Below are 16,498 nucleotides of genomic sequence, written 5' to 3' on the forward strand. Positions count from 1 at the left end.
AAAAATTAAAAAAAAATAAGTGCCATTCTACTAAGTGATCAACACAACTAATTTTGTTTAGGAAACATATTTGCTTAAGAAACATAACTGGTTTTAAAGTGTTGATTAAAAAAATTAGGATACATCAGGTACTTAAGTAAACTCTAAAAATGAATGGCCTAAATTGTAAACAGCAGGATTTCTAAATGGCTGGTACTCCTGGACCCTTCCACCAAGGTTCTGAGGACCACTGCCACTATGACCTCATCCCGCCAGACTATGACCTCTCTAGGGTCAAGAAACGGTAGCAGTAGCCATACCTCAGTCAAGAACAACCAGATATATTCCTTTAATAAAATGATAGTCATCTTCCATTAACACCATCAACCAGTTTAGCCTAATCAAACAAGAAATTAATATGATGTAGATATAATTAGTGTGGCCTCCTAGAAATGTAACTTAGATTTAAAAAGACAGATTGGGCATAAAATGAAATGGCACTGAGTATCAGTTGTTTAGTACCTGGTGAAATTTTAGCAAATATATTATTTCATGTTCTGTGTTCCTCAAGTAACACAACTAAACAGTATCTTTCACTTTGGCTTCCAATAAAATTCACAACCAACACTTGCCAAGTGCATACCAAAACCATGCTCCCAACACACTTCCTGCAAACAAACCACATATATTTAATGGGTATGTCCTAAATTCCATTTTTTCTTCATAGTTAAGTACCACTTCCCTAATCAAATCTGCACCTAATTTCTGGGGGCTGTAAAATCTAAGCAAAAAGTACAAGCAGGTACTGAGTGAGGACCTAAAGGATTCTCCTACGGATAAAACACGTGTATTTTCTGAAAGGGGGGTAAATCAGAGGGGGAGAAGAACCATGAGAGACTATGGACTCTGAGAAACAAACTGAGGGTTCTAGAGGGGAGGGGGGTGGGGGGATGGGTTAGCCTGGTGATGGGTATTAAAGAGGGCACGTACTGCATGGAGCACTGGGTGTTATACGCAAACAATGAATCATGGAACACTACATCAAAAACTAATGATGCAATGTATGGTGACTAACATAACAATAAAAAATTTTTTAAAAAATGAAAAAAAAAAAAAGCCAGGAGACGAACCATGAGAGACGACGGACTCTGAAAAACAAACTGAGCGTTCTAGAGGGGACGGGGGTGGGGAGATGGGTTAGCCTGGTGATGGGTATTAAAGAGGGCACGTACTGCATGGAGCACTGGGTGTTATGCACAAACAATGAATCACGGAACACTACACCAAAAACTAACGATGTGATGTATGGTGATTAACATAACATTAAAAAAAAAAAAAAAAAACACGTGTATTTTCATTTGCCCCAATGTTCTTTTGGTCAACTTCCAGGTTCTTGCTCTTAGTCCACAGAGTGAAGCCACTAGATTGGTATCTTACACATAAATTTGTTGTAACCATTTATGACAATTAAGAATATCCCCCGTTAATGAGGATTTGACTAATACCAAGTAGAGTATACCTGTTGAGAAACAAAATCTAAATTCCCATAGATTAAGTATTTTTAATTTTTCAATTCCCCATGAAGTTTCTCTTATACTCTCATAGCTGCAAGTCAAATTTATTAAGCTGGTGATTAAGGTTACAATCACAAGCAGTTACTACATAAAGAAATAGATAATACTGAACGATATAAAAAAAAAATTTCACTGGCTTTTCAGTAAAAGAAAGGTGAGCTTTCATTAGTGCCTCCCGTGAAAGCCGTAGCACCCACTCCACTGGAAAATCTAAGGTAAGAATGAAAAATCTCAAAGAAGCTGGAGAGAAAAGAATTTAATAAGCCATTTTTGTCATGACTGTTCCGTATCTACTAAGCCCCCTAAATGCGAGAGATCTGACAAAAATTCTGAAAGACTGCTGTTCCAAAGAATAACGGCAAGAAACAAAATTCAAAACCCTTCTCATTTACTTTTCAACAGCTAGCGGGGAGGAGGAGCACTTTCTTCAAAAAGTAATCCACGATACCTCATTCATGAATGAAAGCCAAATTTCACCCATAGGCTGTCAACCGATGCTCCAAAACTTATTCGCACAAAGTACACTGAGAAAGAAATAGGACTGGGCGAGACCTAAATCGGGCAGAGAAGCGGCTTCCAAACCTGAAAGGGAGAAAACAGCGAGTCAGGTCGTGGCTCCAGAAATTTCCGAGCGCCCGGCTCCCGGCGAGGGAGCGCGATACCCGCGGCGGGGAGGGGGCGGCGGCACCTGTCACTCGGCGGCCCCGCCACCACCGTAGCCCCCCGGGCCCGGGCCCCGCAGAGTCTCGGGAGGCTCAGCCACGGCCCGGGCGCCGGGGCCTGAGGAGGCGCGGGTCCCTCTCGTCCTCCCCGAGCCCCGCGCCGAGCGGCGGGGCCGCGGCCCTTCCCGAGGAGCGGCCCTCCCGCGCCCTCTGCCCAAAGGCTCCGACCAGCGGGGCCCGTCGCCTCAGGCCGAGTCCCCAACCGCCGAGCCCGAGGCGCACGGAGCGGCGCGGCCGAGGCGCCACCCCCGCCTCAGGGGCGCCGGAGCGGCCCCCCGCGAGGCGGGCCCGCCCTCCGCGTACTCACCGGGCCTCCCCGGCCGCCGGCTCGGCCCTCCTCTCCCTCCTCCCCCCGCCGCCGCCGCTCCCGCGGCTCCCGGGGCGGCCGCACTGGGCGTTGGGACTAGGCTGGGTCAAGGGGCGGGGGCGGGGACGGGCTCGCGCCGGGCAGGGGTCGCGCGGCGGCCCCGCGAGCGGGCACCGGGCACTAACGGGCCCCGCGAGCGGGCGCCGGGCTGGGCGGGCTGGGCGGCCCGCGGCGGGGAGCGCGGCTGCAGGCTGCGGTGAGGGGAGGGGAGAGCGCGGCTGCGAGCCGAGGGCGGGAGGGAAGTCCCGGCGGAGGGGGCGGCGTGAGAGCCGCGGGGCGGAGCGGGGGCGGGGCCAGGCGCGCCCGCCGCCGCGCGCGGGGGTTTGTTTATTTTCTCGGTTGGTTGCGGCGCTGGCGCGTGGGTAGAGGTTCGCCGGTGACGTGAGCGCCCCGAGTTGGGGGAGAAGACCAGAACCACCTGCTGGAGAAGGGGAGGTACGGGGGCCGGGCAGGGTCCAAACGGCTCGCGTAGGCGGCGGCGCCGCGGCCCTCGGGGTTACCGGGAAAAGAAGGGCTTTCCCTGGGCGTGTGGAAGGAGGGAAGCCTCCCGAGAGGATAGGGCTCCGGGCCATTCCCCCCGCAGTTCGGCGGCCTCACCTGCGTCGCCGAGAGCAGTCTGGGGGCCGTGGAGTGGAAGAGGGCCGTGGGACCTAGTGACCCGGGTTCGACCTCCAATTAGTGAAGTAGGGATAGTCCTGCAAATCAAGATTTCGATAGCAAGACTGCATCAGCTCTCCGTAAGGAAAATAACCAACGTTGCTCAGTTCTCTGTAGAGTTACACAGCACTTCAGCGTTATCTCCCTTGGTGCTCCATCAGGTAGCAGGATTCTCATTTTACAAGCCAAGTAACTCACCCAAAGCCTCACAGCTAATAAATGTCAGAGCCGGAACCCAGCTGTATTCACTTCAGATTCTGTACTGCTTCCCATTGATCACAGTATCTCCCTAAATTACTTTGATTTAACTAATAGTAGACATAAGCTCCCATAGGTAACGTCAGCCGGGTTACGGACGGTAAAGATGTTAACCTTACCTTCGGAGAGTAAGGAATAAAATAAAGATAAAACACTTCTAATAAAAGACAAACCACGATAGGTGCCATATGAAAAACACAAAGAGTACTGAAGATCAAAAAACTGCTCATATCTGTCTGGGGGATCAGGAAAGAGAGGCAGCATGGAGGGGGAGGCATTGGGAATTGACCCTGAAGGAGATGAGGATGTCTTTACAGCAAGAAGGGGTAGCATGAGAACATTTATGAAGATCAATGAAAGTCATGGTCAGGAAAAAGTAAATGGTTAAATTCCAGGGTATGTTGAGAAGTGGCAGAGACAAAGGGGAATGGGGCCCTATGCCAAGTGGGAGAATTTGTATTTAACACAGTACTTTGAGTTTTCGTGGTTTAAAAGTTTGGGGAAAGAAAGGCCTCTCTGTGAATGGATACAGAAATCAGAGGTGGGAAAACCTCCAGACAGACCTGCAAAAGGCCAGGTGAAAGGTAACGATGAATCTGAACTAAAGGTAGGGCAGGAAGATGATGTGGAAGCAAAATCAACAAAATTTGGCAATTGATTAATTGGTTTTACAGGAAGAGGGGATAACATGAGAACGTATATGAAGGTGGAAGCGAAAAATCAAAGATAGTGGAGGTTCTGAGTGTGTAGGTAAGTATAGAAGAGACACAAGTAGGAAGTGCTTTTTGAGAGATCAGTTTAGATTTGGACACTAAGAATCTGAAAGATTGTTGAAACAGATAGAGGTGGCTACTAAGAAGTTAGAAATAAAAACTTTGAAATATAGGAAGGAGGGTTGAACTAGAAAATAGATTGGTAAGTTAGCAGCTTAGTGGTGCTATCACTGTGAGAGAAAAGAAAACAAAGGGCAGAATCTTGGAGAACATCTTTAGAGCTTTGCTACTCAAAAGTGTGGTCAATGGTCCAGCAGCATTGGCATCACCAGGGGGTTAGAAAGGTAGAAATTCAGCCCCCTCACCCTCAAACATGCTAAATCAGTGCCCTCAATTTAACAAGAACCCTAAGTGATTTGTATCACATCATTGTTTGATAAACTCTGACCTAGATAGGAGAAGCCAACAAATAAAGAAGGGCTCTAATCTAGATGAGATAAACCAGCAAAGAAAGAGGGAGGAGGAAGTGAGAGGAGAACCAGGGTAAAGCAAAATCGCCAAAGCAAGGTAAATTGGAGTTTCACAAAAGCAGGGGCAGGAAGGAGTGTTTATCGACCCTATCTAATATCACAGAGGTTAAAGAGCACAAAGAAAGTGTGTCTGAATTTTGTAATTGGGTGGTATGATCATATGACCATGTTGTTGTAATTAAAAGCTTGGAAATTCCTCCCTTGTGATGGGGACAGCCTAGAAATATAATCCCCAACCCCCTACCCCCTTGTATATGGGACATATGGAAGTAGGCTTGTGGATTTGATAGAAATTCTTTTCTAGTTGCTTCTATTTTCTCAGTGAACTAAGAAGCAAGATCATTTTGGCAGACTGCTAATTGTCCATCAAGATCTGTTCTCCCCTTCCTCCTGGGCACACAGACTATTTTTCTCAGCTTTTCTTCCAGTGAGTATGGTCAAGTATTAAGTTATTGCTAGTGGAATGTGAACAGGCATCATTTCTGGCCAGCGTGTCTCCATGCATTTTTCCTTTCTGCCAGCTGGATTATGCAGAGGACTACAAGCCCCTGGGGTTGACGGAGCCACAAGAAAGAAGGTGCCCTGATGGAGAGCTGCCCGCTGATCTGGAACCCCCACCGTCAATTATTATGTGAGCAAGATCTAAATTTCTCTATTAGGTTGGAGCTTTTTGGGGGGGGGTCTCTTTTAGCTTTACTCTAGCTAATGTAGTCAATAACTGACGGGGTCGGGGCTTGGGAGAAGGTGGAAGGTGGAGAGGTGAAAAAGCAGTCTGACTGTGGGAGAGAGATTGACTAGGGAAGCATAGTAGGGTTTTCAGGCACTAGTAAGGGCTTGCCTGAATGAGTGGTCAAGAACTTACAGTCAGACCAGTGAATATGGTTGTGCATTTTCTGCTACCCGTATTCCATTGCTTATGTGCGGTTTGGGATTAACCAGGACCGAGATTTGGCCAGGCAAGTAGGATGGGGAGCGATGGGCGAAGTGGCTGAGGGTAGAAGCAAAGGGGGCACTGTAACTTCAGAGGAGGTAAGAGGTAAGGCTATGAGAGGGGTGGGAAACAGTGCAAAAAATGGTAGGGCAAATAGATTGGTGTTTCTGATCAGGTTGAAGAAGAGTTGGAGTTTTGGTACTATAAAGAATAACGTGAAAAGATAAGAGAGGGTTGGAGAGTAGGAGGCTTGCAATTAAAATGAGAGGTGGGACTGTAGTTGTCAGTAATGTCAATGTATAGGGAATAATCATGACAGTGGGTTGCTGAGATAGCAGCGGGTGTAAGATCGTTTGAAGAGAGCTGGTCAAGGAATTGAGAGTGTTTGAAATATATGATATATATGTATTCATCTCACAAAGAATTCCCAAAGGACTGTTAGTAATGTTGGAGTAGCAAGTAGCCTTGGAGAGAGTGATAATGAGCCTGGTACTAAAATTTTCAAAGAATGAGGGGTTGAATTCTCTGAATTAGGGTGTTCAAGGCCATCAGTGCTTCAGTGTGTTGAAGTCTTGCAGAGATCATCTTTCATTTAAACAGGCGCTTTCAAGTTTTGTGTTACTAATGTAGGATTTGTAATTGCTTCTCTTTGACCTCTCAGATTACAGATGGTAACTGGTTTCTTTAAGAGGAAATGCCCATCTGTCTGTATTATAAAACAAACACATGCCAGACTTCCCAGTTTAAATGACTATGCTTTAAAATTTGTCATAAACTACTCTATCCTACCTCCAACATGTATCCTCAAATAGATACATCAAATGTGATGTTAGCTATGCTACATCAAATAATGGCTGTATATGTTCGAAATCTACATGAAAAACCTTAGGTATAACTTAAGTCAGCAATAATAGGGATTGCCTAGAGATCTGACAAATTGAAAATGAAGAGATTGCTTATAACTTAGAAAATGATGTACCATGTTATATACATAGGGACTCTGGAGTCAGATTGCTGGGGGTTGAATCATAACACCCATCTAAGGGGTTATTGTGAGGATAAGATATGTAATATATACAATATAGATAAGCGTTTAAAAGACTGGTTAGCACATATAAGCACTCGATAAAAGTTATAGTTATTCTATTATTGTACTATAATTCTTCTGGAATTGCCTATAACAATATTTTAGCTTTTTCTACTTAGAAGATATGTTCATTACATCTATACATGTTAAGACCTATTAATAAGGAGACTTCTGGTTAAATGTGGTGCATCAAACACACCTTTTTCTCTACTTCAGATACTTCATTAACAGGACAGTGAAGCAGGGGTGCCTGGCTGGCTCAGTCAGTAGAACATGCAACTCTTGATCTCAGGGTTGTAAGTTTGAGCCCCACATTGGATATAGAGATTACTTAAAAACCTAAAAAATAAAAAAATAAATAAATAATAAAATCTAAAAATTAAAAATAAAAAAATAAAATGAGGGGTGCCTGCGTGGCTTAGTCAGTTGAGCGTCTGACTCTTGATCTCGTCTCAGGTCTTGATCTTACAGTTGTGAGTTCAAGCCCCGTCTTGGGCTCCATGGCCAACATGCTCAGCATGGAGCCCACTTAAAAAAATAATAATAATAAAATAAAATGAAATGACAGTGAAGCAATAAAAAAAGTATAAACCCATAACATGAAGCAAAGAGGAAAAATCCCTGCTGAAGAAGGATGTCAACAAACCTTAGGAACAGGGAAAGCATATGGATGAGTGATAAGTGACTTACCAAAACTGAGAAAATTAATACCTAAGCCTTTGGGAGGGGGTAGAGCCAGCCAGAGTGGACCCATTCACATGACAAACTCTGATGTGTGAAGGCTCTGAAACTAGAGCTGCCATAACTCTGAAAGCAGAGGTGAAATGGGACTGAAAACCGGAATTCATTATGAAAGTTGAATAAAGAACAGTGGGATCCTTCCTTCCCCCGAATCCCTACCCCATTCCATGCTGCCTTACCTCAGTAGAAGATAGGATGTTTACTTTCTGAAGAGGTTGAGTCAGAGCTCATCTGGACCCCAGGCAGAGCTGAGGACAGGGGTGACTCACTCCACAGAAAAGCAGAATTAAATGAAGTTGTGCATATTGAATCACAAGACATATCCTGCCTGCTCTATTCTCAAATTCAGGTTCTAGGTATTTGAAGAAACCTCGCAGGAAAGATCTTCAGATGAACTAACAGAAGAAAGAAAGAGAGAGAAGGACAGAGAGGGATGTGGGAGGAAGGAAGAAAGAAGGAAGGAGGGAAGGAAGGAAGAAAAAAATAAGAAATAGAGGAAATAGAGCTAATGCAGGGAACAGAAAAAAATGTCAAAATGAAAAAAAAATCTCAAAAATTCTAACTCAGAAATTCTAACTCACATATGCTCAGGTGGCTACTGGAGGGAGGTACCTTACCAAGATCAGGGTGTAAACCAAGACACAGAAACACATAGGACCTGATAAAACAGGAGCTCCGACAAAAGGAGAAAACAGAGAATTCCTGAGATGAAGCTGAAGAAAAGGTCCAGGTTGACACCTGTGTAACAGCCTGGAGAGCAACCAGTCCATTTCAACACGGGAGGAGGGAGGGCTCCAGAAGGGATGTCACCAAGAAAACACAAAAACAAAAACACGGAACTGATCGATTACCTAATGTGCTCAAATCTTATGAACAAAATCTCAAAGCTCTGATGGAAGAGATGAAATGGTGACAAGTATGGAGAACAGTAAGCAACCCCAGAAAGAGGGGAGTATAAACTCCAGGGGAAACAAAAGATTTGTGGCGTACTGTGTGATGGTTTAAGAATATTCGATGTTACCTCCCTGGAGGAGAAGTATACTTCCCTGCCCCATCGTGAATTGCAGTGGCCAGTGAAATAGGAGCACAAGCGAATATGTGACTTCCAGCCTGAAGCTTAGGAGCCATGTCTCTGCCCCTGCCACAAGACAGGCACTGTTCGGAGGCCGCCTCTGACCGTCTAAGTCCTGAGTGAAGACACATGGGACAGAATTCCAAATGACCTGCCATTGGATAGGCAGTGTCAATGAGAAGTCAACCCTTATTGTCATAGGCCACTGAGGTTTTGGTGGTAGTTTGTTAATGTGGCATAATTAACCACTCCTGGCACAACACGGAGCAATGTGGACAACATATAATAGGCATTAAAATATATACGATAAATACTCAACAAGGTGATAGAAACATATTGAGCAATTAGTAAATGGCGTAAAGTGTCTAAAACTGAAAAACTAAGATGTGGCAGTAGAAATAAGATCTTTAGAAATGTGGAATTAAGTAGCAGAACAACTTTTTTGGGGGAAGCAGGCATCAGAGTGATGATAGATGGAGCAGGGACTTCTGTTCATCGTTATGAGCCTTGTAATCATTTGACTTTTAAACCATATACATTGTCACTTTGAAAAAAATAAAAATTACATTTATTTTTAAAAAATGAATTGGTAAGTGAAAGGAGGAAATGTTGTATTATTGTTTTTGATTCAGCCAGCTTAATAGACTGACCATTAATCATCCCACTGTAATACTAAGATTGTAAGTAGAACCTAATTCTTGGTTAGTGCTTTAAAAATACCTTTTTTCAAGAATATTGAATAAATTGAAGCACCAAAAGCTAAACTTTTTCATTGTACCTTCACACTGTCCACTGCAAAATAGAAATGTTCATGCTGCTTTCCTAGTATTTTGACTCAGCTACCTCCTTCCTGCACCCTTACTGTGGTGTTATTTATAGTGTACTATTTATATGAAGTCAAATGTCACTAACTTGAATTTAAAAAATGACCTACATGTATATGGAATTATCTTGTGAAAAACTATTTTATACTTTCAAAAATGATTATTTTTAAAAATACCCTTTGGTCTTACATTAGACCAAAAAAATTTTTTTCCTCAGATGCCTTGCAGTGATTAAAATTGATGTTATGTATAGTTACAGATATGTATATAGAGATCTATATCCTGCATATATATATATATATATATATATATATATATATAAATGTATGAGGTTCAGATGTATATCCATTATTCACCTATAAATTATTTGTAAACAATTTGTTCTACTTAATGGGTTTTTAACTCTCCTCTGATATTTTGTACACCATTTGTCTATGTCTAAAGGATCTGGAGCAGCAAAAGTAGGCTAGTCCAATTGCCATATAATAAATGCAGCAGGCTTTCCATAGCCTTTGGACTCTTTAGTGTGGCCCCTTTCTGATATGAGCTCTCTTCCTATCCTCATTCCCAGCCATCCCCTATACCCAGCACTAATTCAGTCAGTCATTCAACAGATACTTATTTGGGGTCCCCAGTGTACTAGCATGCAGTTCCCTGAGTATATGATGTCTCCCACTTCTTAGCCTTTGCAAAGGAGTTTCCTGATCTAAAATGCTATTCCTCCCATTCCTATACCTTCTAAAAGCCAACCTGTCCATTAAGACACAAGGGGCACCTTCCTGGGGAAGCCTTCCCTTAACTCTTGAAGTTAAAAGCCCTTCCTCTCTACTCCTATAGTACCCTCTATATTTTTACCAGAGCCATTATATTCTCCTTTATATTGTGAGACCCATTAAAGCAAGAACCTGGCCTGTTTTACTCACTGGTATGTCACTACAGTGCCAGATTCACTGTACACATTCAAATGGGCAAAATGTTATTGTCTGTCTTTTCTCAACGGACTATATGCTCCTTGATGAATGGGTCTGTGATTTATTCACCTTTGTTTCCTTTAGCATTTAGCACTCAGCACAAGACCTAGCACACAGAAATTTGTTGAATAAATTAGCTCTCTCTGCATTATCATTAATCTTTAAAATATATGCGTTGAGGGGGGTGCCTCAGTGGCTCAGTCGGTAAAGCATCTGCTTCTGGCTCAGGTCATGATCTCGGGGTCCTGGAATCGAGCCCCACATCAGGCTCCCTGCTTGGCGGGGAGCCTGCTTCTCCCTCTCTGCCCCTACCCCTGCTTGTGTGCTCTCTCTCTCAAATAAAATCTTTAAAAAACAAATATATATATATATATATATATATATGCATTGAAGAATATATACAAAGTATCTTCCTGATACAGAGAGACCATGTGCTGAGGATTATTCCTTTTGTGTTTTACTTAAATAGGAAAAGTACATGTGGAAGACCCAAAACTGGAGACCACAAATGCCAAATTACCCAGCTGTGCTCTATGATCTTACCACCCATAACCTAGATAAAAAAAAAAGAAAAAGAAATTCTTAAAGGAATAATCTTAAAATAACCAGCTAAAAATTTATCAACAACAGCAACAACAAGTTGGAATTTCTGCTCATTTAGTCAGTTTGTATGGGTAAACATTACCTACATTCCTTGATTCGTGGTATGGTATATTTCTAACCCAATTTACTATCAATCAAAACCAAATTATTATCAATATACAAAAATCAGTTATATTTCTATCCACTGGCAATGAACAATCTGAAAATGAAATTAAGAAAACAAGTCCACATATGATAATATCAAAAGGAATAAAATATTAAGGATCAAATTTAACCAAAGAAACATAAGACTTATAACTATAAAACATAGTTGAAAGAAAGTAAACAAGACCTAAAGAAATGGAAAGTTAGCCCATGTTCACGGACTGGAAGACATAATATTGTTGAGATGGCAGTACTCCCCAAATGCAGCTACAGATTCAAAGCAATTCCTATCAAAATTCCAGCAGCCTTTTTTTTTTTTTTTGCAGAAATGCATAAGCTGTTCCCAAAATTCATATGGAAACTCAAGGGACCCCCAAATAGCCAAAACAATATTGAAAGAGAACAAAGCTGGTGAATTGACACTTCAAAATTTACTATATAACTACAGTAATCAAGACAGTGTGGTATTAGCATAAGGAAAGACATAAGCCAAAGGAAAAGAATCAAGAGTCCAAAAAAACCCCAAACATCCGTGATCAGTTAGTTTTCAACAAAAGTGCCAAGACAACTCAATAAGCAAAAAATAGTTTTTCTCAACAAATGGTACTGGGACACCTGGATATTCAGATGCAAAAGAATGAAGCTGGATCCTTACCTCACATCATACACAAATATTAATTCAAAATATACCCAAGACATAGCCATAAGAGCTAAAAACTCTAAAACTCTTAAAAGAAACCATATGTGTAAATCTACACAATTTTGGATTAGGCAATGGTTTCTTAGATATGACAACTAAATCCCAAACAACGAAAGGAAAAAAATAAATTGGATTTCATCAAAAGTAAAAACTTTGTAATGCAAAGACCACCATCATGAAAGTGAAGACAACCCACAGAGTCGGAGAAAATATTTGCAAATCATATATTTGATAAGAGACTTATATCTAGAAGATATAAAGAACTCTTACAATTCAACATTGAAAAGACAAGTAATTTTATTTTATTTTTTTATTTTTTTAAAGATTTTACTTATTTATTTGACAGAGAGAGACACAGCGAAAGAAGGAACACAAGCAGGGGGAGTGGGAGAGGGAGAAGCAGGCTTCCCGTAGAGCAGGGAGCCGGATGCGGGGCTCGATCCCAGGACCCTGGGATCATGACCTGAGCCGAAGGCAGACGCTTAATGACTGAGCCACTCAGGTGCCCCGAAAAGACAAATAATTTTAAATGGGCAAAGAATTTGAATGGCCATTTCTCCAAAGATGATGCACAAATGGCCAATAAACACATGAAAAAATACTCAATGTCATTAGTCATTAGGGAAATGTGACCTAAAACTGCAATGAGAGGGGCACCTGGGTGGCTCAGTCAGTTAAGCATCTGCCTTTGGCTCAGGCCATGATTCTGGATTCTGGGGATTAAGCCCCACATCAGGCTCCCTGCTCAGTGGGGAGTCTGCTTCTCCCTCTGACTCTCCCCCATCTTGTGCTCTCTCTCTTTCACTCTCTTATTCTCAAATAAATAAAATCTTTAAAAAAAAACTGCAATGAGATACTACCTCATCCGCTAGGATGGCTATAATCCAAAAAAAGACAGACAATAACAAATGTTGATGAGCTGACCCTCACACACTCCTGATGGGAATGTAAGATGATATAGCTGCTGTTAAAAGTTAAACAGAATTATCATGTGACCTTGAAATTCCACTCGTAGGCATGTACCCAAGAGAATTGAAAACATTCACACAAAAACTTATACACAGATGTTCATAATAGCCAAAAAGTGGAAATAACCCACATGTCCATCAATTCATGAATGGATAAACAAAATGTGGCATATCCATACAATGGATTGCTATTCAGCCATAAAAAGGAATGATATACTGTTACATGCTGCATTAGTGAATCTTGAAAACATTATCCTAAAAACGAAAAGAAAAAAAACAAAACAAAACAAAAAAAGAAAACATTATCCTAAGAAGGCAAACACCAAAGGATACGTACTATATGATACCATTGCTATGAAATGTCGAGAATAGGCAGTGCCGAAGACAGACAGTAGACTGGAAGCTGCCAGGGGATGAGAGAAAGGGGAAATTGGGACTGATTGCTGATAGGGACAGATTTTCTTTTCCGGAGGGGGGGGATTCATGAAAATGCTCTGGAATTAGTATGATTGCACAACATAGTGGGTATACTAAGAACTACTGAACTGTGCACTTTAAGATGATAAATTTTGGTAAATTTTATGTGAATTATATCTCAATTAAAAAATTTTTTTATTTAAAAAAAAAGGGGAAGAATGAAGGGGGGTAAATCGGAGGGGGAACCATGAGAGACTATGGACTCTGAGAAACAAACTGAGGGTTCTAGAGAGAAGGGGGGTGAGGGGATGGGTTAGCCCGGTGATGGGTATTAAAGTGGGCACATACCGCATGGAGCACTGGGTGTTATATGCAAACAATGAATCATGGAACACTACATCAAAAACTAATGATGTAATGTATGGTGATTAACATAATAAAAAAATTTTAAGATTTTTATTTATTTATCTGAGAGAGAGAGGGAGAATGCACACAAGCGCACAAGCAGGGGGAATGACAGAGGGAGAGGGAGAAGCAGGCTCCCCGCTGAGCAGGGAGCCTGACGTGGGGCTCAATCCCAGGACCCTGAGATCATGACCTAAGCCAAAGGCAGACGCTTAACCATCTGAGCCACCCAGACACCCCGGCGACAGGGCTTTTAGTTCTCAGCTCTATCCTCAGTAATAAGAGGTTAATAGATAACACTAAGCAGGAAGAAAGCTTTATTTATAAAATAAATATCTATAGAAATTTTCAATCTGTTGTATATAGATGCCCTTTTTGTTATGTTCTTAGAATACAAGTAACTTAAGTTAGCAGCTCACCCTTTGCAAGAGGCACAGATTCTTCCCCACGTAAGAGCTAAGTCCTAGGGCACTGGCCCTGGCTCTGAAGGGTGTTTTGGTTTGCTGTGGCCTGGCCAGTTAAACTCACACAATCAGGTCCTTATGTCTAGTTTCCCTTCTCTTTACTGGGAGAGAGTAAACTTTGTAATAAACCTTACTGAGAAGACCTCAGTAACCCTGAAGATAACTCTTCCAGGAGAAGAACCCATTAGTATTCTTCCTTTCTGATTTATTTGTTCACAATCCACTAGAATACTTCTGATTGTAGGTTCCATTACTCTTGAAGTCTTGGCCTGTTCTTTGATTACTTGGCTGTGCAGATCATGGGTGCTCTGATCTAAATAGAGACAAAATATTCTGTAACACTGACAGATGCTTGCAAACTGAGGGGAATGAGCCTCCCTCAAAATGCCTGTGAAGGAAAGACCACCATGGTAATGTCAGATTTCATTCTAATATGTTTCTTGTATATAGTAGCTAGGAATATCAAAAGCCAAAGAATGAATGACTCTGCTGTTAATTTGATCACATACTTATACATGTCCCCAAAATTAACTTACATTTTTAGTTTCCTTGAGGGGAAAAATTAAGTTTAAAACATCTTTGTGACTACCAAATGGAAACCATTCTTCTCAGTTTTAAGAAGTTGTTTTCTACAGAATTCATCAATAACTCACAAATGTAATTGTTATTAAAGAAATAAGGAACAAATAGGCAAAAACCAGTGGTTAAAAACCCAGTAAAAACATACTCTTTAGGGGAACCTGTGTGGCTCAGATGGTTAAGTGTCTGCCTTTGGCTGGGGTCATGATCACAGGTCCTGGGATCGAGCCCCATGTCAGGCTCCCAGCACAGCAGGTAGTCTGCTTCTCCCTCTCCTTCTCTCTCCCGCTGCTTATGCTCTCTGTCTCTGTCTCTCTCTCAAACGAATAAATAAAACCTTAAAAAAAAACACCATGCTCTTTAATTCATAACTCAAATAGTCATGAAGCATTTCTTATGCCTATAAAATACTCAGCCAAGTCTTTATTTTCTTAGGAGTATAGTTTTCACATGAAACTTTTCCAGAGAGTACTATTATTCCCACTGTTGCTAACAAATATAACTAAAACTCAGAATTTGTTTAAAAATATTTTAGGATATATGTATAAAATAAGCAACCACATTTGTGCTAAAAGGTTATCCCATTTTGACAGCCAACTCTATGGAAAATCTACTTAAAATTCCATCATAAACATATATGTTTTAGTTTTCAAAGTGTTTTCATGCATTTATTTGATAAAGTAACAGACTATTTGCCTTGTAGAAAAATTAGCAATTTCCCTCCCAATTAATTTATTAAATAATTACTTTTAGTTGCATTTGAAAGATTAGATTTTTATTTAAAATGCCAGGGAGTGGGGGCACCTGGATGGCTGAGTTGGTTAAGCACCCAACTCTTTTTTTTTTTTTTTTTAAAGATTTCTTTGAGAGAAAAAGAGATAGAAAGCACGAGTGAGCACAAGCTGGGGGAGGATCAGAGGGAGAAGCAGACTCCCCACTGAGCAGGGAACCCAGGACCTTGGAATCATGACCTGAGCCAAAGACAGACGCTTAAATGACTGAGCCACCCAGACGTCCCAGCATCCGACTCTTGATCTCAGTTCAGGTCTTGATCTCAGGGCTGTGAGTTTAAGTCCTGCCATGCCCAGTGTAGAACCTACTTGAAAAGAAAGTGGGGGGGGAGGGGGAGGTGCCTGGGTGGCTCAGTCAGTTAAGCATCTGACTCTTGATCTCAGCTCAGGTCATGATCTCAGGGTCTGAGATGGAGCCTCATGTGGGGCTCCAGGCTGGGCATGGAGCCTGCTTAATCTCTCTCCCTCCCCCTCCCCTAAATTAAAAAAAAAAAAAAAAGTCCTATAAAATGCAAGGGAGTGACTCATAAATTGCTCCTTTTTTTTTTTTTTTTTTTTAAGGAAAGGCTCGTGTTTCAGAAAAATATAATTATTTAATGTACTCCCATTAAGATTATAACCTGGGTAATTCTGGTCGTGTTGTGGGCATGTTTTACAACTGGTGACACCTGGTGCTAGCTGGGAAAATGTCCAATGAAACAGACAGGCTTAGTTCCATTCCAGGCTTCAACTGGAACAATTCAGATGCTGCCCAACCCCCAGGTGATGGGCATTTCAAAAGGAGATTGGCCTCTCGGTATACAAATATGTTGCCCTGTTCCCGTTCTTTCCATCTAGAATAAAAAAATCCATGCTAGAGAGTAAAAACAAAACTTTGACCATTTTAATACTTATGCATCATTACATAAATCAGCCAAATTCAGATTAACTCCTCACTCCTTTTTATGGTGGACAGTGAAGTACCACTGCAGACAACAAACAGAAATGAATAACATCAATTC

The 16,498-nt window shown here is 41.7% G+C and overlaps 1 protein-coding gene across 5 annotated transcripts in view; it reads right to left on the reverse strand.

The window, feature by feature from the left end:
• GKAP1 (G kinase anchoring protein 1) overlaps window positions 1-2,805 on the reverse strand; it is a 77,659-nt gene extending 74,854 nt beyond the window's left edge. Inside the window, exons 1-2 of one of the 5 annotated variants that reach the window (XM_036090581.2) lie at window positions 2,583-2,805; window positions 2,002-2,135 (exon numbers count right to left, since the gene is read on the reverse strand). The gene's annotated coding sequence lies outside the window, so the exon portion shown is untranslated. Of the gene's footprint in view, window positions 1-1,945; window positions 1,967-2,001; window positions 2,215-2,241; window positions 2,546-2,582 lie in introns of those variants that run through there. The other 4 variants (XM_036090580.2, XM_036090584.2, XM_078061263.1 and 1 more) reach the window with 4 other exon arrangements.
• Between the last annotated feature and the right edge of the window lie 13,693 nt (window positions 2,806-16,498).

This window comes from Halichoerus grypus, chromosome 14 (genome assembly GCF_964656455.1).
Source record: "Halichoerus grypus chromosome 14, mHalGry1.hap1.1, whole genome shotgun sequence".
In the NCBI taxonomy this organism is placed as follows: domain Eukaryota; kingdom Metazoa; phylum Chordata; class Mammalia; order Carnivora; family Phocidae; genus Halichoerus; species Halichoerus grypus.